We start from the raw sequence: 23,327 nt of genomic DNA, 5'->3' as shown, positions 1-23,327 counted from the left end.
AATAGTGTTATGTGCAAAAATAAGTAAAAACTATTTCCCCCAATTTCCTTGGAAAAACTATTTGAATACACAAGAGATATCTGACTTTTTAACTCAGAATTTGGATGGGCCATATACAGGAAAATTCAGGGCCAGGGACTTCTTTTCAAGCCATAGGTATTAATGTCACTGAATAAAGACAATGTTGTTTCAGGGCTTACGTCCTCAACTTTCTGGCCAGAGGGGTCCTGGACAGGGATTGTGAGTGAGTCTAGCAGCAGCAGCCTTGGGTGCAATAAGCAAGGTGACCAAGTTTGTCCTTGACTCCCAGCCATTGCCTCTCATTCTATGCCTCTCTGTTGCTCTCAGCTTGTTTATAATTAACAACAAAAATAAGAAAACAACAAAAATAAAAGGTTTAAAGGAGCTGTGGCAACATTCCCTGAATGTTCAACCACAATAGTTATAATGGGTAAGAAAAATAAAATTTTGATGAAATACATTTGAGAACTGCTGTTAAACAGAGTCATATAGTGTGACTTACTCTAGTACTCTTCAGTGCCTTTTGTTATAGTTTCCTAGGCTGCTCCAGCAAATACTGTGCAATGGATTGGGCTTAAACAATGGAAATTTATTCGTTCATGGCTAGAGTCCAGGAAAATGCCCAAATCAAAGTATCATAAGATGATGCTTTCTTCCTGAAGACTGACTGCTAATGATCCTTGGCTCCTCTGCCACATGGGAAGGTACATGACACTGTATGCTGGTCTCTTCTTTTTCTTCCTGGCTTTGTTACTTTCTGCTTCTTGCTTCCATAGCTTTCTCTCTCTTTGTCTGAATTTCATTCTCTTATAAAGGATGCCAGCAATAGGATTAAGACCCATCCTGAATGAGGTGGGTCACATCTTAACTGCAGTAACTTCATCAAAAGGTTTACAATGGGTTTACATTCACAGAAATGGATTAAATTTAAGAACATGTTTTTTTCTGGGGTTCATGTAGCTTCAAACCACTACACCTTCAAGATGATAATGTGCATTTTATGTCTCCAAGAAATCTATTTAATATTCAGATGCTCCAAATTTTTTTGACAATAAACCTTTTTTTCTTCCAGCAATCATCTTAAGAAATGAATCATGGGCATATTTTGAGACATGCCAGCATGGATTATTTTCTTATGGTTGTTAAATTAATAAAAGCATTCTTAAAAATGGAAGTATTATCAAGAAATACCTAAATTATAGCAAGCACAGTATTTGGATCTACTCAGTCTGCCTGTGAACACAGTGGCTTTTTAATTGTAAAAAAAAAAAAAAAAAAAAAAAGGAAGAAAGAAAACAATGAGATAAGTCGTCATAAGACAGAGACTTAAAAAGAAGAAAATAATATGTTCTAAGCAGCTACAGAATTTTCACAGGTCTGAGAATATGTAGGTTTTGAAGACTTTGTTTTTCACTTTCATTTCTTTCCATTTCTTCTTATTCACCAATTCCTCTAGCCTTTAAACAACTCCTTATTCCTACTGAGTCCACATATGATTGCCAGTGAACTCCTTCAGGTCCCACAATTGTGGCAGAAATTAAAGGCCTTTTGCATGTTTTTCAGTTTTTACGCATGGCTTCCAAAACCAAGATTCAAATATTTTTTTATAAATATCTGTATAAGGAAGTTTAATGGCTCTTCTGAAGTAAAATAATTCTTCTTTCAATCAAGGCAGAATCTCTCACCAAAGAATAGAAAAGAAGATCAAGAATATTGCTTGTGCATTTCTACAGTTTTTTCAGTGGATTCAAATACACACACTAGAGATAGAAAGTATCTAGTTGTACAAGGAAGGGGACAATCACAGTATCCTGGGATTTCTCTTGTTATAGGTAAAACATAGCAGTGCAAGGATAACAGTGCCAAACAGACACTTAAATTGAGTTCCTGGTGTATTTAAACCTGGGGAGGTGCGGGGATGAGTAGAGAGGTATATTTTACACCTCTGGGTTATTACTTGTCACAAGAGGTATTCTTGTATTTGTAACTGAATAAACAAAGTAGAAGCATTAATACACCTTCTCCTTTTACTAACCCACCTTATAAATTTCTTGAAATAGAGTAGGTGTCCAGGAGTAGTTTTAAAATCATTATTACCAGATATAAAGTAGCTGACAGCTTTCCAGTGACAGTACGGTTTTCCATGAAAACCCGAGCAAAATGGTTTAAAGAGGAAAATTGATGTCTTTTTTATTAAAGAATGAGAGATGGAGATGTCGGTGGTGGATGAGATGTGCTGTATGTGGAAGAAACAGATACATATTGTTTTGAAGTTTTAAGGGATAAGATAACTGCTTCTATTCTACAAATTCTGCAGCATATTGACAATAGTTGTAGCAATTATCCATCACTGAGGGAAAAAAAAGAAACTTTTACAGTTAATACATGAGTGTTCAACCATTCTTCACAAATTAAACAGAGAGAAACCTGGGAATCTGCAGAACATCCCACCTGAAGTCCCACTTGGAGTGATTAGCTGATTCAACTGATCAGCATTGCATGTGAGGGAAGATACCAGGCTGAGAGGCTGAGGAAAGACCCACCCAAAAGGATAAGAGGGAACAGGGTTTGGCTTGCATTACCCTGTGTAAGTAACAATTCCTGCCAGCCAGACCGGAAAACCTCATGATTCATGGGACATTGGGTAGAGCAGATAGAGCATAGAACTGGTATCTTCTAACAAATCTTAAAAGCAACACTTGCCCAAATCAAACTGTTTCCAAGTAACATAATTGTGCCACAGAACAAAGTTCAAGTGTACTTACAGGAATACAAAAGCATCCAGCACCTAACAAAGTAAAATTCAAAATACCCAACATCTAGTAAAGAGAAACAGGAATTCAAAGGAGCAGGAAAGCATGGCTCATAATTTCAAAATAAATAAAACAATCAAAACCAACCCAGAATTGACACAGTTCTTAGAATCCATAGACTGGGACATTAAAAGAGGAATATATTCAGAAGAACTGCTGGAGCAGAAAGATGGAAGTAAAGCTCTACTTTAAATGTCTTCATCAACAATATTATTTTTCCTACTCTGCTCTCATGAAACCCACCACTAATGATGGAGAGGAGTGAGCGGACAAATATCCCAGCTTCCTCAGCCCTCAGTTGGGACAACTCTGAAGCTTGTTCTGAACTGTCTCCAGGAGCACTCCAAGGGGACTGAGCTCCAGTTGCCCAGAGTGGATGCTTGCTTGGTAATGCACTCATTATTTTCTCCCTTCTCTGTCATACTCCCCTAACTGGGTTTCATAGGATCACCTCCCAAATAAAACACTTGCACTTAAACCTTGCCTAAAGTTTACTTCTGGAGGAATACAAGCCATAGCAGTGACAATTTTGAATATTTAATATTAAATACCTGCAGTTAGAAAAACAAACAAATTATTGAGTCAGAAACCCCTAGACCGAGTCCTCAGTTTTCCTTTTGGCATAACGAATCTACACAATTTGGATGAACAAGTTATAGGTCCCTCCATTTTCTTATTTCTTCTCACAAAATTGCCTTTTATCCTTTTCATTACAGGCTGAGTGTGGGGACAGTAGGCTGTGTGTGCATGTGTGTGTGTGTGTCTGTATTCTTGAGTAATCAGTTTTCTTTCTCCCTTAAATACTAGCATCCTCTAGTAAACTTAGACTTTGAAAATGTCCTCAGGGCTTTAAAGTTGAAACACCCAATTGCAACCTAGGACATTTATCACATTCATCTTCAGAGGAGTTGGATTTTAAGTAAGACTCTGCCAATATTTTGCCTTTGGACATTATCTTACACTTTTATATAGCAAAAGCTTTATTCCAGCTAGACATTTTCCCCATTTCTTCATTTTTCTATAGGCACCAGAAGTCAGTTGAGATAAAACAAGAGGAGTTATGTCTGCAAATGTTGTTACTTGACACTAGAGGATTGTGAGGTTTGCTTTTATTAATGAGTATTTCACCACTATATTCTATCTAAGAAAAGGTGTAAGAGACTACTTCTTTGTGTGAGTACTTGTAGGATGTAATGAGGGCATTATCCTGTGACAACTGAGGACTTTTCCATTGATAGAATATACAGCAAGACTTGCCACCATGATCGTGAGCATATGATAAACACTTCCTTTATTTTTAAAATATAAATAGTCTGGGGGAGTCCATATATCCCGATGTGTTGGAGAGATAGTATTAAGTTTTTTGATCATAGAAACAGTGTGGTTTGTTTGAAATTAGTTTGCTCTTTAATGGAAAGAGCTACTTTGTTTCAACTTGGGAATTATCATTTAAACTAACTGCCTAAGGCTATGTTCTAGGAGAAGTTTCATGAAGATTTGGAGACTCCCAACTGCCAGATGACATATTGGATAGGTGCTTTTTATAAGTCAGGGAGTGAAAGATTCAGAAATTCAAGAGGCATCATTCAAAGAATGTTCAACAAAAAACATTTTATTATACAACCAAAATAACATTAATTAACAATTATTACTGATAATGGTTTTTTATAATTCTTCAAGTGCAGTCCCTTTCACTGAACTGTTTCTGAGACCTGATTAGAGCTAGAGGCCCTGACCCATTTTAGGTGGACAGAGAGAGGCTCATTGACCATTTAACCTTTGGACATAAACTTGTCACTGCTTTTCTTCCTGTGACAAAACCTGCCCTTTTCGTTCATTCCCAAGATGATTGACAGTGAGTACATATGATTATAACTTTCCCCTACTGGTTAGGACAAAATATTTCTAATGAATATTCTAAAGCAGCAGTTATATATACTTGATGCCATATCATCCTTTTCTTTCTTCCTCTTGTTGAAAAGGAAAATACTATCTCATGAGATAGATTTACAGTATCATGCTCTCCTAGTGATGGTGAATACAGTCCATTTTCTCACAAACAAAGGGAGCATTGCCACAAGGAAAATGGCTAAGGGGCACTCTTACTGGCTGATTCAACACTATTCAAAGTCCTTTGGTATTTCCATCACCTAAAATAAAAATAATTGTGCTTTCAATACTAAATGAGTTCATTTATGTCAAGCATTTTAAATGGAGCCTGATGTATAGAAAAGACTCACTAAGTTAGTTACTGTTATTGTAAATCTTTGCATTTGGGAATTATCCAAGCCAAAATGAAAGAAAGAAGTCTTTGTCCTTCTGGCTTTTCAACAGTATAGGGTTAGAAAAATAATGATAATGGTACAATAACAAGGACAGCCAAAGGGTGGCTGGCATGGGTGTTTTTACCTCTAGCAGATTCAGAGCATGTTTTTAAATTGTTATTAATTTGTGCAATATGCCTGCTTTGGAATTCATTTAATGAATTTTATTCTAAATTGTGGACTCTCTGTTTTGCATTAACTTCTTATATAATGCCAGACAAATGTATTTCATTTGGGTTTCAACCAGATTAATATGCTCTACGAGCTGCGATTGCTTCTAATTCATTAGCACCCCACTAAATTAAACTCAACCATTATTCACTGATCCAAAACCCGAGCGCTACTAAGTATTCGTTTTTCCTTATCTAAACAGAGAAGGCTAGTGTATATGGGCTCCATAGTTTGTAGGCCCCAGTCTTTATGGGTATTTTGAAAATAACATCAGGCTTCTTAATTATGGCACCATCATAATTCCCTAACCCAGTGTTAAATTTTCTATTCTTTTCCTGTTGTTAAAATAAGTCCACCATACTACATTTATTTCAATCCATTGAAAACAATTCTCAAGTCCTTCAGCCTCAGAAGCATTCCAAGTTTATGGATGGACGTTATTCACATTGAATGAGCTAACATATATGAAGCAGTTAACTCTATCTGGCAAATAGAAAGCAGTGAATAGCTGTTACTATTATTTTTAAGGATTGGAATTTGTAGGCCATCCCACTATATAGCCTGCATGAGGTAGGAGGGGAGAGGGGTGCTAATAGAGTTCTGCCCTCAGTGGAGGGACCCTATACTCTGTTTTTTTTTTTTTTTTTTTTTTTCCCACTAGAGGGAGAAGTCTGTTATTCCAGGCCTTGAGTTCTATAGCCACGTATTGGAAACTAAAAAAAGTAAGTCAACTGGAGGACTTTTAATTCCAAATGATTATAAGGTTTTAAATCACTTTCCCTATGACTCCATTAAGCTAAATAATCAGTAGTTCCTGGGTCATCAGCCACTATATTTACCTCTGTGATCTGGCTCATTCATAGTTAATTGGAATCTTAGTTTTAGTTTTTACTTTATCAGCCAGGGAATATCGTATGTCTACCCAAAACAAATTGCTGTAGGGTCCCCCGACCCAAGCCCTAAGGATAACAAGAGAGTTACAATTGTAGTGATGTTACTCTTACCTGAAAGTAAGCCCATTTGTGTTCAAGGAGCATCATAAATACAGGTCATAATTCATCGCCATACAAAATGTGGGTTGCCAGGACTACATAGAACGAGAAGTTAGAGTTAACATTCTACTGGATATCTATTGGTGTTTGCTTTGCTCAGCATTTCTTACAGATGTCACATGGTCTGGATGCTACCTCACCTGGGGAGCTAGAGGGTGTAAGGGGTATAAATGAGCTCTAAATAGTAAAGCCTTAGACACTTAGATCCCCCAAAGCCCAAAACTGAAGGCTGTAAAAATATTCATACACACAGAGTTGGGGAAGTTCCCTGCCTCTCCAGCCTGGAATCCTTCACCTACCAAGGGCAGGAGAGACCTTCCCCCACCCTGCAAGGCAATGCTCACCTACCTTCAGGGCTGGATAGAAGCTCTGGCTAGAATTCATGCTTGACATCCTCAATAGTGATTTTGAGAGACTCACAGAGGGAAAGCTCATATTGCTTACTGTAGTTTGTCACGTGAGAATAAGGCAAGGCATGGGACTTTTTTTTGTTTTTTTGTTTTTGTTTTTTTTTTAATGTAAATAGGAAAAGAAAAAAAAATTCAGTGTTGAGAATTTTTGGCCTCAGAGTGTGGCTCTGCGGCATGTCATATCGTATACAAAATACCTGTAATCCTAGTCAAATTTATATGCCTTTCCAAATTTTATTGATTACTCCTTTTCATCATATTTACTTTCTATTTATTTAAAACTTAAAATTTTATCTTTATGGATGACTTTTTTGTTTCTTTTCCTTTTTTGTCATTTTTGTGTTAATCCCAAAATTTCCTCTCGAGTTGAAAGTGGTTGGTAAACATTCCTTCTGACATCTGGTTAATGGCATAGTTGGTGCTTCATTTTCTGTCTACAATAGTTTGAAGTTGAATTGTTTCCTTTGAGAAAGTCTGCATTTTGATTTCTTCTTATTTCCCCAAAGTAAATAGTGGCAATTCTTCCCTGTTAATCCTTTTTAATATTCTCTCACTGTTCTAGACTAGAATAGTGAAGATAAATACACTTACTTTAAAATTGTGTTTAAGAAACAGAGATGCTGATACACAAGTCAGCAGCACAATCCAAGAATAAAAATCAAAAGGGTGAAAAAATGGTGATGGGCAGTCAGAATAGAGGGATATTTAGGTTAATGAGTAGTGGTTGGGAAAACAGAGAGATTTACACCTTATCCCTCTCTTTCACATCAGCAATTGTGCCATTTATGGAAAGCATTACAAAAAGGAAATGATAGAATAGTATCAAAAAATATAAATTGAAAACAGAGATAATACCGGCAAGGAGACATCCAATTTAGGGGAATACCATGTTAGAGGTTCTTATTTTGCATCCCAGTAAATAACAATATTTCAGTATTACTTCTAAAGACGCAATTAGTCTTTCCATTCCCAAATATGGACAAAGTGATTACCTACTTTATATAAAACATTTGCTATTACAACATTTTTTCACAATACAATTTGCCATGCAAAAGTCAATCTTCAATCCCTCTGCATAGGACGTAGCCACTCACAGACATGGATTATATAGGCAGAAACCCTCATAACTTTTCATGGAAACCAGACAATTATAGTGTGTATATCCTATAAGAAGGTTTTTAGACTTCATGTGAGAAATATCCAGTGTATATAATACTTTCTAAAAAAATAAAAGTACACACACATACATATATATATATAATATATAATATATATTCATTTTTACTGCAGTGTCCCTAAATTCATGAATGTAAGTCATGTTTTACTTTTTAAGGCGATACTAACCAGGAAATCAAAGGACTTTGAAACAATTGTGATGTCACTAGAAGAGCAAGCATTGAACTTAAAATACAAAGACACAGAACTTAGAATATAAAGACCTGGACACAAATCTTGGTTCTGCAATTTATTAATTTATAATTTGGGAAAAATCATTTAATTTTTCTGAACAATATTTTCATCCATAAAATAGACAAAATATCTATGCAGTATATGCAAACTGATATTCAATACCTGGGAAGTCGAATCTCCATGTTGTAGAGATGGACAAAGTCACAATTTAAAATACTCCTGATACTTTTCCCTAAGGTCCAGGAGTCAACACATATATTGAGAACCGCCTGTATGCCATGATACTTGCTGAACACTCAAAATAAAAGGATGAATATGCCACACATCACAATAAATACTTTAATATCTGATTTGTATAAAAGAATATACGCAAAAGGACCAACACCAACACACTCACACACAGAGCAATCCAAAATATGAACAGTTGTTAACTATAGGTCATGGTGATGTTCATTTTTTTTAAGGTTTTCTTTATTTCCTAAATTTTATGTAATGTACTTATTTTGTATTTTTGGTTTTGGAGTTGTACAAAGCAAAATATTTTTATTAGTTAAGCCACTTAATTAACATGACTATTTCATGTCACTAAGAAATTTGCAGCATGTTTGAGTTCATTTTGTAACAGGAATTCCTAAGGAACCTCATTCTTTATTCCTTGTAGTCACAAACAAAGCATGGTGTCTCATTTCTTCATCTCTAAAATTAAGATAATGAAAATATCTCTGTGATGGTTTGGAGGTTTTATGGACCCCATAAAATATCATGTTCTTAAAGCTTATCCATCTCTGTGGATGTAGACCTATGGTGGGTGGGACCTCCTGATTAGGTTATTTCACTTGAGGCCTGCCCCAGGTGGATCTTAACCCTCTAACTGGAGTCCTTTATAAGCTGAAGAGAAACAGAGACAGAGAAGCTGAGAGAAAAAGACACACACAGAAGTTGATGAGAAAGCCTCAGAGAGAAATAAAAGCCACAGAGAAGAAACCACTGAAGCCAGAAGCTGGAAGCAATGAAACCCTGAAGAAAAGGGGAAGACTAGCAGATGCATGTGCCTTGCTACCTGACACAGGATCCAGATAACATCCAATGATGCCTTGATTTGGGCATGTTCATGGCTTCAGAACCATAAACTTGTAAGCTACTAAATCTCCATTGTTAAAAGTCTGTCCAATCTGGTGTATCTGCATTTAGCAAACTAAAACAACCTCCCGTGTTGCTTGAGTATGGAATGTGTAGTCTGGAAAGGGCTGTCTAAATGTCTGCTGTTCTATTTTCATTGTTATTATCAACTGAGGAATGGCTTCATTGTCTCTAGGAGAAAACAGATTTAAAAAAAAGAGTATGTGATCAGCATCCCCTCTCCCCCACTGGAGTTTTCCTTCTTGATTTTCATAGCAGCAATGTCATGGAATATGAGCACAGAGATAACCTGCTTTAAGAAGGTGTGCTGGTTTGGATGTATTATGTCCCCCAAAATGCCATATTCTTTAATGCAATCTTGTGGGGGCAGATGTATTAGTGTTGATTGGGGTGTGACCTCTTGTTTGAATGTTTCCATGGAAATGCATCTTCTCTCAAATTTATGGATTAAAAGTAGTGGTCATAATCAAATGTGATTTCAGATTCTAGTATAAGGAAAGGGTCCTGGATTCTGGGTAGACAAAAATACCCAATGAAACCAATTACAGGGTTTCTAGAAAGCCCTTCTAGTTTTGAAGCATTAAGGATGTATCTTAGATCTGTTTAAACCCAGATTGGTTTACAGAATTTTTGCTTCTTTCACTATCTGTAGACATTGAACCAGTATATACAAAATATCAAATTTGGAACCTAACTGCCTATATATGGAAAAGATGGAATAGGGAGCTACATGCTCTCAGTAACATACTCTGCTGCCTAGTTTCAGAGTTAGTTGTGTTCTCACAGACGGCAGAGTGGACCATTTAGGGCCCAAATGCACAGATAGCTCAAACTTAGGCAATTCTTAGTCTGTGTTCAAATTCCTGTACAAAGGTTGATTCTGATTGGGGTATAGACTTAATCTCTGGTGTTAAATAGACAATATATATTCCTTCAGAAGTTATAAGCTTTTATCAGGCACTACTGTTGATGCTATGCCATACACAGTAAATTTAGGAATGGCAAAAGTCGTGCCAGGTTTTTCCTGACATTCCTCCCTATCCTAGCCTCAACTCTTCTAAAGCAAAATTCTTACTTGTTATAACTTCTTTTCTGACTTGGACACCAGTGGATCATGGTTTTAGTACAAACTCAGATGCTTGCTATCTGGGAAATTTTGGTCAGTTATCTTTTTTTATCTTATAAACTTCTTGCTTATCTTCGAAACAAGCACTTTGGAGTAGATCATCAATAGTCTCCCTTCAAAATTAGAAGCTTCATCTAGATTTTACTGGAATCTCTAGATTCCACTTTGTTGGAAACACAGCAGGGTATTACACCAAAACTTCTATTTTTTCTCATCATACAGTCCCAACAATCAAGCTTAAGGCTTGTCTGGAAATAAAAAGCCAATATATACATATTGAGTTAACTTACATCAATAAGCTGATTTTCCTTTCTGCTACATTGGTATTCACTTATGTTCATCCTAGACTAATTTTGTCATTTTTTTTATCTCAAATAGGTGAGCCCAGACTTGCAATGTGTGACAACTGACCTAGGTCTGACCAAAGCTACTAGCTGCAAAACTGGCTTTTTGCCCAGATGAATCAGGTACAATATGTTCCTGTCTTGCAAAAGGCTCAGGAAACAAAATTAACACAAGTTAAAAAGAGCAAGTTCATTTAAAATTCTTCATGTCTGTTTCAAATTGCTAGTAAATTTGGGAATCATGACATTAAATCCAGATAATTTCTTTGAATCAAAAAAAGCAAATAGAAATGACTAAGTCAGCTACCAATGCACAGAACAGAACAACCATAACATTTTAGAGCAGAGGAATATTTTTAGTGAAGTTGTCCAATTAAGAAATATACTGAAGAGGAGGTGAAAAATGGTGGCATAGAGAGGTGTTGAATTTAGTTAGTCCCCTGGAGCAACTAATAAGCAACCAGGAACAACTAGTAAATAATCTGGAACAGCTGCTTGGGGACAATCATGACAGTCCACACATTGTACATCAACCTGGAATGGGTGGAATGGATGAAATTGTAGCATAAAAGCTGTAAGTAAAAACTCAGGAAACATGCTGGGAGCCCCCTTCCCCCATGGCAAGCTGAGCTGCAAAACCTCACTGTTGGAGAAAGCATCATTCCCAGAGTAAGAGAATATAGCTCAACCTAGCTCCAACTGGGGTTTTAATTAACAAATGTGGACTGCTGAACACAACCTACAAACATAGACAAACCCCTAATAAGCAGCAAAGGTCACTCCCAGGGGAGAAGAGGGTGGACTGACAGAAAAAAAAATACAGAGGCTTTTAGAGATGGTTGAACTTAGAGAGCCAGAAAATGTCTGGGTCCCAGGAAATGGAGCCCAGAAGACCAAGTGCTATCTCTGGCTGATGGGCAAAACTGGGGGGGCCATGGACTGGCTCTGAAAAGGGTATTTCTTTCCCTTTTTCTCTCGCTCAACGTGAGTGGCTCAGTGGAGAAAGCCCCAGCCATTTTCAGTTTGCAACACTCTGACCATGACAAGGGTTGAGTTAACAGAGTCAGAGAAACAAAGGAACAATTCAAGTGCAGAAAATAACTCCCTAGGGAGTGTATCTTCCCTAAGAGGAAGGAGGTGAGGCACAGCTCTAGTACTTGCCCTCCCTTCAGAAATCAGACCCCAGAGCTTGGGAGGAAAAAGTGAAAACAGAAACAACCTAAGCTGAGAATTAAAGGGACCACATCTCTTTACACCAGTCAGGAGCAACAGGTTGACAGACACCACCTGCTGGCAGATTAGGAAAAGCACAGCAGCTAGAGACCTCACAGGAAATTCTGTCGGTCTTCTAAGACTCACCCTCAGGAAAACCTGACACTGAATATAGCCCTATTCTGAGACCTGAACCCATACTGGTCTGAGAAAATCTGATTAGGGTAACTAATGAAACCAGATGCCTAGACAACAGAAAACTACAAATCACACTAGGAAAAATGAAGATATGGTCCAGTCTAAGGAATAAACTTACACCTCAACTGAGATACAATTGAGATATTTTTCACTGAAATTGAGATACTTTTTCACTTTAGTGAAACAATTAATTAAAGATTTTCAAATAAATATGCTAAATCAATTCAAAAACCAAGTCAACAAGTTTAGGGAAGATATGGAAAAAGAGATGAAGGATATAAAGAAAACACTGGGTGAATATGAGGTACAAACTGAAAGTTTGAAAAAAACAGCTGGCAAAATCTTTGAAAATGAAAGGTACAATACAAGAGATGAAAAACACAATGGAGACATATGACAGCAGATTTCAAGAAGCAGAAGAAAACATTCAGCAACTGAAGAACAAGACACCTGAAATCCTACACACAAAAGAACAGATAGGGAAAAGGATGGAAAAATATGAGCAACATCTCTGGGAATTGAAAAGCAACATGAAGCACATAAATCTATATATCATGGGTGTCCCAGAAGGAGAAGAGAAGACAAAAGGGGCAGAAGCAATAATAGAGGAAATAGTCAATGAAAATTTCCCATCTCTTATGAAAGACATAAAATTACAGATCCAAAGCAATGCAGTGTACCCCAAACCTACAACAAGACACTTAATAATCAGATTATCAAACATCAAAGACAATGAGAAAATCTTGAAAGCAGCAAGAGAAAAGCAATCCATCACATACAAGGGAAGCTTGATAAGACTATGTGCAGATTTCTCAGTAGAAACCATGGAGGCAAGCAGGAAGTGGATAATGATATATTTAAGATACTGAAAGAGAAAATCCACCAACCAAGAATCCCATATATGGTACAACTGTCCTTCAAATATGAGGGAGAGTTTAAAATATTCTCTGACAGACAATGAGAGAGTTTGTGAACAAGATACCAACTCTACATAAATACTAAAGGTAGCACCGCAGACAGGATAAAACTGGAGTGAGAGGTTTGGACACAATTTTGGGTGATGGTAGCAAAGCAATGTAGGTACGCGGAACAAAGATGACTCTGCGTATGGTTGAAAATGGAAGTTAGGGGCATCTGGGATACCAGAAGGAAAGAGGAAAAATAAAGACTGGGACTGTATAACTAAGTGAAACCTAGAGTGTTCAACAATTGTGATAAAATGTACAAATATGTTTTTACATGAGGGAGAACAACTGAATGTCAACTTGAAAGATGTTGAAAATGGGGGAGTATTGGGGAAAATATAATCAATACAAACTAGAGACTGTAGTTAACAGAAACATTGTATTATGCTTTCTTTAACATAATAAGGGCAATAAACCAAAGCTAAATGACCATAAGAGGGAGATATAAGGAAGTGTATGGGACTCTTGGCATTGACGATGTCTGACTGTTTTATTGTACTTTATTTTAATTCTATCTTTCCTTTTGTTGCTTTTTAGCTGTCATCCTTTTTTCTTTCTTTTTCTTTTTCTTTTGTCTATCTACCTTCTTTGACTCTTCCTTTTTCTTTGTGGAAAAATTGAAATATGCTTATATAGATAATGGTGATGGTGAATGCATACATATGTAATTATACAGGGAACCATTGATTGTTTACTTAGAACAGAATGTGTGGTGTGTGAACAAAACCATCTAAAAATATTGATTGATGAAGAAGACTTAAGAGCACTATATTGAGTGAAATAAGTCAGACACAAAAGGCCAAATATTGTATGATCTCACTGGTATGAGCTAATTATAATATGTAAACTCATAGACATGAGATATAAGTTACCAGGATATAGAACAAAGCTAAAGAATGGGGAGGAATTGCTTATTATGAGCAGAATGTTCAATTAGGTTGAACTTAAGTGTTTGGAAATGAACAGAGGTGATGGTAGCATGTTACTGTGAGAACAACTAACAGTACTGAATGGTGTGTGAATGTGATGGAAAGGGAAAGCTTAGAGCCAGCTATGTCACTAGAAGAAAAGTTGGAGGTTAAAAGCTGGGAATGTATAAAACAGTGAATCTTGTGGTGGACAATGTCTATGATTAACTGTACAAATGCTAGAAATCTCTTTCACCAACTAGAACAAATGCATGGCACTGTAACTAGAAGTTAATGTTAAAGCTGTATATAGGGAAAAATATACCTATTGCAAACTATGTCCTAGAGTTAGCAGTATTTTAACATTCTTTCATCAACAGTAACAAATTACTATACCAATACTATGAGTCAATAATGGAGGGAGCAATTAGGTATATGGCAGGATTTGAGATTTCTTTTTTATTTTTATTTCTTTTCTGGAGCAATGAAAATGTTCTAAAAATGGAAACAAAAAAAGTTAATTGTGGTGATGAATGCACAACTATATAATGGTACCATGAACAGTTGATTGTACACTTTGGATGTTTGTATGGTATGTGAACAATCTCAATAAAATTGAATTTAAAGAAAACAGAAATATAATGAAATTGGTGGAATAGGAGGGGCAGAAAAAAAATTCTCCCCCATGGAATAACTAGGGAAATGGTAGAAAATGACTGGGATAGCAGTTCCAGGGTATGAGTGGCCAAACAAAGACCTCTACAATATATAGGGGGAGGGGGGATCTTGGTTGAAAGAGTGGAGAAAATACATCTGAAAGCATGGGGTGAGTTTATTCAACTGGTACTGACACTGGGTCTGGCAGCTTTAAGCCAGCTGGCTGAGCAGGGGAGGGAGGAGATCTGCACTGCCACAAACCCATCTCAGCAATTAGCTGGGGAGATAATGATTCTCAGTGCCAAGGCCAGAAGCTCCCATGAGGGAATTCAGGAAGCAGTGGACTTGTGTTGGCCACAAACAGAAAACATGGTGCATTTATGCTTCCCCCGCAGAAGCCCACAGTGTGCATGAGTGAGGGTCAGGGATAAGTGAGGGTGCCACATGGAAGCACCAGGAGCCCCTCACCCACTCCAGAAGCTCACAAGTGATAGCAGGCAGTGACATCAGAGCAGACTAAAAGTGAGGCACTTTTGAGCTGGCAAAAGGCTGGTGAGGGTGAGGCTCACAGTGTGGGTCACCCAGTGTGGTTCATTCAGAGGCCTATGAATCAGCAGATGCGTTGTGAACCTAAGTGTACTCTCGGCTGAACTGCACAGGGCCCAACCTCCACCTTCAGAGCTGGCAGTCCACAGTGCACATGGAGAACTGCTGCACTGATTGGATTTCCACATGGTTTGGACCCTGACAGTATGCAGTTGGAGTGAGGTAAAAGCTAGCTTGAGGGGAAGAGGTGGCTCAAAAGTGCCATCTGCTGAGAAGACAGGGAAATTGCATTCCAGCAAGCTGTGTATCTGCCAAATTTTATATAAATGCCCAAATAGTCTTGCATTTCCCAAAACAACTTTGATGTTTAGTTTAAGATATAAAGGACATCTAGAAGACTCTAGAAATGCTTAAAGAAGAATTTGAGTGAGTAAAGAGAAAAATAGCAGATCTTATGGAAGTAAAAGTCACTCTAGATCAAATTAAAAATATTCAAGAGACACACAGCAGCAGATTTGAAGAGGTAGAAGAAAGAATACATAAACTAGAGGATAATGCAATTGAATGTGAATGCACAAAAGAACAAGTAGTGAAAAAAATATTTAAAAAATCTGAAATGGATTGCAGGGAAATGATAGACAACATGAAGTGCACATATATGAGAATCGTTGGTGTCCCAGAGAGAGAAGAGAAAAGAAAAAGGCTAGGAAGAGTATTTGAGGAAATAGTTGGGGAAAACTTCCCAATCCTTATAAAAGTCATATATACACCAATCTAAGAAGCCCAACAAACTCCAAATAGAATAAATCCAAACAGACCCACTCCAAGACATATATTAATCAGATTATCAAATGCTGAAGAGAAGGAAAAAATAGTGAAAGCAGTGAGAGAAAAGCAATTCATCACATACACAGGAAACCACATAAGACTGTGTACTGACAACTTAATGGGCACCATGGAGGTGAAAAAGCAATGGTATGACATATTTAAGATTCTGAAAGAGAAATATTGTCAGCTAAGAATTCTTTATCCAGAAAAGCTCCCTTTCAAAAGCGAGGGAGAGTTTAAAATTTTCACCAACAACAAATGCTGAGAGAATTTCTTAACAAGAGGCCCATTTTGCAAGAAATACTAAAAGGAATTTTACCAGGAAAAGAAAAAAAGAGACAAGTCTGGACAAGGCACAGAACTGAAGAGTATTAGTAAGGGTATCTTAAAGTATAAAAAGAGAGGGGGGTGGGAACATATCTGACAAATAAAAACCAAAGGATTAGATGGCTGGTTCAAGAACTGCCTTTATAGTAATAAATTTGAGATGAATTGGTTAAGCTCCCCAGTTAAAAGATACAGACTGGTAGAATGGATTAAAAAGTATGATCCATTTATACGCTGTTTACAAGAGACTCATTTTAGACCAAGTGACACAAAGAAATTGAAAGTGAAAGGATGGAAAAAGTATTCCATGCAAACTGTAGCCAAAAGAAAGCAGGGTTAGTGTGCCAGTTTGGATATATTATGTCCCCCAGAAAAAAACACATTCTTTAATGCAATCTGGTGGTGGAAGATAGATGGATTATTCTTTTTGATTAGGGTGAAACCTCTTGATTGAATGTTTCCATGGATATTTGGCCCTGCTTATTCAGAGTTGGTTGATTAGTTTACTGGAGTCCTTTAAAAAGAGTCACACAGGCCCAGATACTTGCTGAGACTGATGTTTAGAGATATTTGGAGATGCAGAAAGAAGGATGTTTAGCTATGAGATGAAGCCCAAAGTTTGCCCCAGGTTATGCTAAGACAGGACCCCCAGGCACTTAGAGAGAAATGTCTTGGGAGAAAGAACCAGAATATACAGGAACTGAGAGAGGAGCTGGAACAGAACCTGGGATCAACAGATGTCAGCCACATGCCTTCCCAGTGAATAGAGGCCATTGGCCATCCTTCAGTGAAGGTACCATCTGTTGATGTCTTAATTTGGACACTTTTATGGCCTTAGGACTATAACTTTGTAACCAAATAAAACCCCCTTTATAAAAGCCTATCTATTTCTGGTATTCTGAAAAACAGTAGCATTAGCAAAACATAACAGGCAGCTATACTAATATCAGACGAAATAGACTTTAAATGTGAAGATGTCATAAGAGAAAAAGAAGAACTCTATGTATTAGTGTGCTGAGTTAGGTTCACTGTTCCTTCTTGTGTATCTTGTAAATAGCTAGGCATTTTCAGTTATTACAGAACCTCTTCACTATTAATGCATTTGTAACAGATCTATTTCTTAATATATTTGAAAGTTTTGTTTCCTTAGACTAGTAAATTATCATACAGAGTTTATTTTGAGCTCTTCTTTCTGTGCATTATCCTCATGGTTATACTCTCCAGGGAACTTGTCCCTCTGGAAATCATACTTAATATCTCCATACTGAAGTGAGGTAGGTGGGGTATTAAAGTGAAAAGGGAGGGAGATAGTGCATTTTTTTGGATTATGTTTGAAATGTTAGATGGCTAAGTATTAAAAGCATCCAAATTAAATCCTTAGCAATCAGAACACTTGCTTCATTAGATTTTGGCAACTACCAATCATGTTGGACTAAGCTAATCTGTTCCTCTTTCTGACACTATTAAGGTAAATAATTAACAATAAAACTTCCTTTTATAAAGGCAAAAAATAATAAAAAAATAAAAGGGACAATTCTCCAAGAAGAAATATTAATCATAAATGTTTATGCATCCAATCAAGGAGCTCCAAAGTATATCATACAAACATTGGCAAAACTGTAGGGAGCAATAGACATTTCTACAATAATAGTGGGAGACACTTTAAACATACCACTTTGTTCTATAGATAGAACAACTCAACAGAGGACCAATTAGGGAACTGAGAACATAAACAACATGATTAATGAATTATATTTAACAGACATATATAGATCATTGCTTCACAACTTAGCAGGATATACATTCTTTAGTGTGCATAGACTGTTCTCCAGGATAAATCATATGCTAGGGCAAAAAACAAGTCTCAATAAATACAAAAGGATCGAAATTATTCAAAGCACATTCTCTGAGCACAATGGAATGCAGCTGGAAATCAATAACCACCAATGAAACAAAACTTTCACAGATATATGAAGGTTAAACAACACACTCCTAAACAATCAGTGGGTCAAAGAAGAAATAGCAAGAGAAGTCAGTAAACATCTAGAGAATGAAAACAAGAACACAGCATATCAAAACCTATAGGATGCAGGAAAGGTGATGCTGAGAGGGAAATTCATAGCTCTCAATGCATACATTGAAAAGAAAGAAAAACTAAGACCAAAGACCTAACCGAACAACTGAAGAAGTTAAAGAATGAACAGCAAACTAACCCTAAATCAAGTAGAAGAAAAGAAACAAAAAAATATTATAGCAGAAATAAATGATCTGCAGAACAAAAACAACAACAAAAACAATAGAGAACATAAATAAAACCAAAAGTTTGTTCTTTGAAAAAATCAACAAGATCAAAAAGCCCTTAGCTAGACTGACAAGGTCAAAAAGAGAGAAGACTCAAATAAACAAAATCAGAAATGAGAGGGGAGTCTTTACTATGGATCTTGAAGAAATTTTAAAAAATAGTTTTTTTAATGAAAATTTCTAGCAGCCAGTTATTACTCTATGGAGGCAGAGGTGGGTACCAGGTGGTGGTTGCAGCAGTGACCCCTCTGAGCTGAGAGCTTCAAGTTCCTCCTGATTCCTTCCTCCCACTTCACTCCCCCCTTTTTGTTTTCTGTTTCCCTTCCACCACCCTTCCCTATCCCTGACGACCAGATCCTGAGGAGGCAGCTGCTGTGGCAGCAACTGAGTTTCTGGTGAAGGTTTTTCATTTCTCCCTTACCCTCCACTCTCCCATCCCATCCTTTAATATTATTGTTTTGAAGAGTCTTCCTTGTCAAGCTGCCAAAGTGGAGAGTGCTATTGCAGAAGGGGGTGCATGTCATTTCAGTGCTTCGTTGTGGAGGAGGAAGTACGGGTGCATTTTAGCACTGTCCCAAGGCTACTGGCAGCAGCGAGTTCCTGGGGAAAACCCCAGAGCAAAACACTCAGAAATGGATTCCCACAGGAAGCCCTAGAAGAGATGGCAACTCCACAGCAAACAACTCTGCAAACAAAAAAGAACATGATACAATCTTCAGGAAAGTAAGAGGCACACTAAATAAGCTTACTCCTGAAAAGTTTGACAAACTATGTCTTGAGCTCCTCATTGTGGATGTAGAGTCTAAACTCATCCTTAAAGGGGTCATACTGCTGATTGTGGACAAAGTCCTAGAACAGCCAAAGTATAGCTCACTGTATGCTCAGTTATGTCTGCAATTGGCAGAAGATTTGATGGCCCAGCAGCAGAGTATCAACTAGGACAGAAGCAGAGCACAGCATTTAGATGCCTCCTAATTTTCAAAATACAAGATGAATTTGAAAACTGAACCAGAAATGTAGCTGTCTGTGATAAGCATGAAAATTGCCTCCTTCCAGAGGAGAAGGAAGAGAGAGCCATTGCTAGGATTAAGATGCTGGGGTACATCAAATTCTTTGGAGAAACTGGCAAGCTTGATTTTATTCATGAATCTATCCTTCATAAGTTTATCAAAACACTTTTGGAAAAGAAGAGAGTCCAACTCAGATATGGGAGAAGATTTGGAATGCCTCTTTCAGATAATGAGGACAGTGGAACCTCAATTAGACCATGAATGAGCTAAGTCCTTAACGGATCAGTACTTTGAATGTGTTCATTGATGTAAAGTAAGGAATTGCCAGTGAGGACTGGATTCCTGCCACAGGATACTATAGAGTTGTGAGAACACAACTGGGTTCCTCACAAGGCTTTTTTTGATACTGGACCAAAGACAATCAATCAAATCCATCAAGAAACAGTAAAAGATTTAGGAGTGTTTATTCCTGCTCCTATGGCTCAAGGGATGAGAAGTGACTTCTTTCTGGAGGAACCATTCATGCCATCCAGAATGAAAATGGATAGAGACCCACTTGGAGGACTTGCTGATATGTTTGGACAAATGCCAGGAAGAGGAATTGGTACTTGTCCAGGAGTTATCCAGGATGGCTTTTCATCCACCGTGGGGCATCTTTGTTTAAATCAACACTTCAGTGGCCATGGAGGACACATTATGCCCCCACACAATCACAGTTTGGGGAGATGGGAGACAAGTTTGTTAAAAGCCAGGGGCTAAGCCAGCTCTACCATAACCAGAGTCAAGGACTCTTATCCCAGCTGCAAGGACAGTCAAAGGATATACCACCTTGGTTTTATTAGAAACTACAGCTTAATGCAGATAAGATTAGCCTGAGGCATTCTCAGTCTTTACTAATGAATAAAAATCAAGTGCCAAATATTCAGCTCCAGATAACTATGATTCCTTCTAGTGCACAACCACCATGCACTTAAACACCACCTCTGGGACCTCAGCTTGGTCAAAACTAATTCCACCACTTATCCAGAAAAAGCCTGCCAAGACCAGCAAAAATCCACCACCATCAAAGAAAGGACTGCTTAAATTAACTGAAACTGTTGTAACTGAATATCTGAATAGTGGAAATGCAAATGAGGTGGTCAATGGAGAAAGAGAAATGAAGGCTCCTAAACACTTTTTTCCTGAGATGTTGAGCAAATTGATAATCCTGTCCCTAGATAGAAGTGATGAAGATAAAGAAAAAGCAAGTTGTTTGATCAGTTTACTCAAACATGAAGGTATAGCCATTAGCAACAACTACAAGCAGGCTTTCCTGAGTGCATTGGACCAGTTCCCCAAGCTGGAGGATGACGCCCTCTTGGTGAGATCATATTTAGCACAATTTGCAGCTTGTGCCATCATTTCAGAGTTGATGAGCATCTCAGAACTAGCTCAACACTGGAAAGCAGTATCCATTTTCCTCTCTTCTTACTTTGCCTGCATCAATTAGCTAAGTTACAAGATTGGGAATGGTTAATAGAACTTTTTCAACAAAGCAAGGTCAATATATAGAAAATACTTCCAGAAATTGATCAGAATAAGGACCACATGTTGGAAATTTTGGAAGGAAAGAAGCTGAGTTTCTTATTCCCACTCCTAAAACTAGAGAAGGAACTGTTGAAGCAAATCAAGTATCTCCTCAAAGCATACATAAATGGATTAAAGATAACATCTCTCCCAAACTTCATGTAAATAAAGGATTTGTGAATATCTTGATGACAAGCTTCTCACAGTACATTTCTAGTGATGTAAACCCATCCAGTGATGAAACAGATTCTTCCTCTGCTCCTTCCGAAGAACAGTTAAAGCAGGAAAAGTAATTGCTCCCTTCTTTCAAGCCAGTAATGCAGAAATTCCTTCATGATCATGTTGATCTATAAGTCAGTGCTCTCTATGCTCTTCAGGTGCACTGCTACGATAGCAACTTCCCAAAAGGTAGGATACTCCACTTTTTTTGTCCACTTCTATGACATGGGGATTATTGAAGAAGAAGCTTTCTTGGCTTGGAAAGAAGATATAACCCAAGAGTTTGCAAGGAAAGGCAAGATTTTGTTGCAGGTGAAACAGTGACTAACCTGGCTAGAAACTGCTGAAGAAGAAGAATTGGAATAAAGAATCAGCCAAAGCCTTAAATTATGCAAAACATACTGTTGCTATAGTATAACTGCATTTGACCTATCCACTGCGAAAATTCCTTCGGCTGTAATATATTCACAATATTTAAAGCAGAAGCATGTCAATAGGATTTCTTTCTGCTTAAGGACTTTTGGAGTGTAATGTCTTAATCATAGTCTCCATCAACTATTTTAGGAGTATTTTTAATGTTTAGAAAATATTTAGCAGCATGCAATAATTACATCATACGTTCTCAAGTAGAGGCAGTCTATTGCAAGGACCTTCTTTGCCACCAGTTATCACAGACTGTTTTAAGTTAGAAAACTGAATAGCAACACTGAATACTGTGGAAATGCACTTTTCTCAGTAATACTTGAGTTGTTGTGATATTTGATTATCTGTTTGGTTGTTACAGAAAAATTCTTAATTGTAATTGATGGTTGTTGCTGTAATACCTGTATAATTACCTGTATTTCTACCTCTAGCAAAGGGCTTTATGTGCTAGCTTTTAATATCCTTGAACCTGGGCAAGTGCACAAGTCTTTTTAAAAGAAACATTGTATACTTGCACAAAACTGATCAGTTTTGAGATATCATTAATAACCTTGAACTGGTTTTCATGGATGTGAAACAAATGGGGAGAATTTGAATTGTCCCCCCTTATTATAATATTAAAATTAAGTCTACTTAATTTATCAAGTCATGTTTATGCCCTGATTTTATGTACTTGTATCTATCAATAAACATTGTGATACTTGAAAAAAATCATAAGAGGATACTATGAACAACTCTACACCAAGAAATTAGACAATTTAGTGGAAATGGACAGTTTCCTGGAAACATATGAGCAACTTAGAATAACTCAAGAAGACATAGAATACCTCAACAAAACAATCACTATTAAAGAGACCAATAATTCATCAAAAATCTTCCTACAGAGGGAAGCCTAGGACCAGATTGCTTCACAGGGGAATTTTACCAGGCATTCCAAAAAGAATTGACACCATTCCTGCTCAAACTCTTTCAAAAAATTGAGGAAAAAGGAACACTACCTAACTCATTTTGTGAAGTTAATATCACTCTAACACCAAAAGAAGATAAAGATAGTACAAGAAAGGAAAACTACAGTCCAATCTCCTTAATGAATATAGATGTGAACATTCTCAACAAAATACTTGTGAATTGAATCCAAATTCACATTAAAGGAATTATACACAACGACCAATTTCAGGCATGCAAGGGTGGCTCAACATAAGAAAATCAATCAATGCATACAACACATTAACAAATAAAAAGAGAAAAATAAAATTATCATCTCAATAGATGCTGAAAAATCATTCTACAAAATACAACATCCTTTTTTGTTATGGAAGAATTAAATGAAACTTCCTCAATATGATAAAGGATATA

The 23,327-nt window shown here is 37.1% G+C and overlaps 1 pseudogene; it reads left to right on the top strand.

Annotated features, from left to right (window-relative positions):
• Positions 1-21,914, top strand: part of LOC119532580 — an 86,013-nt pseudogene extending 64,099 nt beyond the window's left edge.
• The last annotated feature ends 1,413 nt before the right edge of the window (positions 21,915-23,327 follow it).

Source organism: Choloepus didactylus, chromosome 4 (assembly GCF_015220235.1).
Source record: "Choloepus didactylus isolate mChoDid1 chromosome 4, mChoDid1.pri, whole genome shotgun sequence".
Taxonomy (NCBI): domain Eukaryota; kingdom Metazoa; phylum Chordata; class Mammalia; order Pilosa; family Megalonychidae; genus Choloepus; species Choloepus didactylus.
The sequence above is the reverse complement of the archived record's forward strand: the minus strand, read 5'-3'. Positions and strand labels throughout refer to the sequence as shown.